At 38.2% G+C, this 2,977-nt stretch overlaps 1 protein-coding gene across 1 annotated transcript in view; it reads left to right on the top strand.

The window, feature by feature from the left end:
- Positions 1 to 1,052, top strand: part of cog3 (component of oligomeric golgi complex 3) — a 17,728-nt gene extending 16,676 nt beyond the window's left edge. The window contains exon 24 of the mRNA XM_008328547.3: positions 7 to 1,052. The gene's annotated coding sequence lies outside the window, so the exon portion shown is untranslated. The remainder of the gene's footprint in view (positions 1 to 6) is intronic.
- Positions 1,053 to 2,977: the final 1,925 nt, after the last annotated feature.

Genomic DNA, 2,977 nt, shown 5'->3' with positions numbered 1-2,977 from the left:
ATGCTGGTGGTCAACCTTCCAGAGTGCAATGAGATGCTTCCAGCTCCATCTATGACCCGGAGAAATGTCTCTGAAAAGAAGTTCTCCGGAGCTGCTAGCAGAATGGATCGGAGGAAGAAAAAAGAAAAAAAAAACTGCACAAGGCCAAAGATTCTCAGACAGGCGCTCAGGCAGCAGTAGGACGAGGTTCAGGTATTCATCTTGAAGTCTATGACACACGGGGAGGTAGATGGTGTTGGTTATTTTGGGTTCTGAGCAGCTTGTTTTTCCTGTGACTAAAATTAAAGGTGTAGTTTGGTGAGGGTTGTAGGGGGAAAAAAATCTGTTTCGACACTTGTGGATTTTTGGGTGACGTTTGCATTTCTCTTTGCAACTGATCACGATGAATAAAAACAGTTTTGCACACCGTGTAAGGGAAGGTGGCCAAACAACACTTAGGAATGTTCAGACAAGGACACTTGTGTCTGAAACAAACAAAACAGGCACAAAAAGGATTCTTCATCAGGTAGCTATTGGCCTCTCAGCAGCCTTGAATACACATTCCTTGAATCCCACATTGGGTCTGCAAGGATAGCAAGTGATAATGCTGCAAAATGTTTTATTTTTACTTTTAAATCCTAACAGTCTTCATAACATTGAATAAAACTTTAATGATGGCCTGAAGTGCTACAGAATGCTCAGGTCTGATTTTCAAATCAAATTCCATCTCTGTTAGATTTTTTTTTCCTAAGGTTTTGTTTTTGTTTGTTTTTTTCTTATACTGTTGCAAATATGTACACAAAATAATGAAAATTCTATGTTTTATACTTTTCCCTTTTATAACTAGGTTGATGGAGTTGACTATGCTTTTACTCTGGCCTAATAATGAACCGTAGAGGTTGGGAGCTTTGCACTGTATGTGATTAAAGGGTATCTTTTTCCAGAGTAACAAAGGTAACAGGACTCAGTGGCTCTAACATTTGCTTGGGTTTGTCCCATGTTAAATGACATGTACAGTTAAATTATTTAAGAAGGTTCTGATTAAAAAAGAGGAAGAAGAGGAAAAAAAAAGATCAAAGATGCCGTGTGGGTTTTTTTTTCTCTAAAAACTTTGTTATTACATTCAAATCCAGGGGACGTGAGGAGTCCTTTCTTTGAAATGAAGCCTCAGGGTTCTTCTTGGCAAACAGTTGCTCTTTCATTGGCAGCTGTCATCTTTCCATCGGTGACATGAGACCTCGCTGGGGCTTGACCTTCTCTGGACTAGCAGTGGTGTGATAGGCGATGAGGGACTAGATGTTCTGCAGCAGGACATTGATCTCTGCAGTCTTTTGCCCTGCCACATGTCAGGCACCAGCAGCGTGAGACCTTTGTTTGATTTAGCTGTGACGAGGAAGCACAAAGCAAATGAGAATCAATGACGGGGCCGGATATCGACTCCTTATTCTGCATTTCTCTTGCGCTTATGTTTTTGCCTGAAGTGAGGATTCATTTACATTGACCTCACCTTCCTAATTTTCCATTCGTGTTTGCGGGGAGTGAAGCGTGCTGACGTGCTCCCGGGATTAGCTGCAGATGCTGAGGTTAGAGCTCCATGTCAGGCGCAGGCAGCTGGTTGGGTGGAGCATGAACATGATCTTTATTGTGCAGTCAGCTTTAGTGTTTCCTCAAATCTCCTGTGTCGCTGTCACTTTGTGCTGGGAGTCAGTAATAAGAGGAATTGTGACCTTTGATTTTTTTTTTTTCTCTGCGTGACTGGATCTACTGTGCATTCTTGCAGCAAAAAAAAAAAAAAAAAAAAATATATATATATCTAACCTATAGTTTATAATTCATTGCGTATCGTCTGTTTGATTCTTTTGTGTGTGTTCTCAGGAGATGCCTGAAATATTGGACATTGTCCAGAAACAGTAAAAAGTAGTGTTTTATTCATAACCAGTATTGTGAAAAATACCTTTTTAATTTGAATCACTCAATTAAACAGAAGCAGACACGGCTAAGGTTACAGCTGCAGCGTCTTCCTCAGAGGTTGTATTAATATGGTTGTGTTAGTTTTAGCAGAACTCAGTATTAATGTCAACTTGCCATTAAAAGTCAAATGAAGACGCAGTCTCAATGTACACACCATGTTATTTCAGAATTCCTTTTTTATTAAACGAGGAAAAGAATGTACCGCAGTTTTCATCAGGACGACATTTGTTTCAGTTCTTCTTAGACTTCAGCTAGACTCAAATAAGTCATGACAGTATTGGAAGTAACAGTAACTTTTTTTTTTTGAGGCGAGCCTTTCCAAACATACCCGATTTAAGGAGCATGCCTTATCTAGCTTTGCTGACAAAACCGCATTTTTCAAAAAAAAAAAAAAAAAAAAGAAGATGACTGGACCCATTTCACAACTATCCTGAAATATGTATTAAAGTGATAACTCTCAAAACCGTTAAATGTAGCTCAGGTTTTTGAAAATTAATCGACGCTGCAGAATGTACTGTAGTTGAGGTTTTGAAGTGTCATTTTTAAAAGGATTGTCACCAAAAACAACTAAGAGTCGACTTTAGAAAACAGACTGAAAACCTGGACTGAAAGGGTAAAAATCAAATTGTTCAACAGCACAAAAATAGAAGACAATTAAAAAATGCTATAATGAATACATTAATTACTGTTCTTCATTATTACTAGGGTGTGGTTCATAAAGTAGGGTTGGGGATCCCTCTCCAAGGTCATGTTTCTGTTTCAATGGGAAGCAGCTAAGCAATAGATTTTAATTTCTCTTTTTTTTTATTTACCAAAGAGGCAAATTTTCACTGATTTATATTTGGATTTCATTTATTCAATCTGGATGCCTGCTCCATTAGCAGTGTACTCATTAGGAGGTGGTGATAAGCAATGGAACCCAAAAAAAAACCTTTTCCTCAGAATGATATAAGGAAATGGGAGAAGAACTTTGTTAAAAACTAGTTTGAATAAAAATGAACTTTAACCAGTGTAGTCATTTTTCTCT

Source organism: Cynoglossus semilaevis, chromosome 16 (assembly GCF_000523025.1).
Source record: "Cynoglossus semilaevis isolate Cse_v1.0 chromosome 16, Cse_v1.0, whole genome shotgun sequence".
NCBI lineage: Eukaryota > Metazoa > Chordata > Actinopteri > Pleuronectiformes > Cynoglossidae > Cynoglossus > Cynoglossus semilaevis.
The sequence above is the reverse complement of the archived record's forward strand: the minus strand, read 5'-3'. Positions and strand labels throughout refer to the sequence as shown.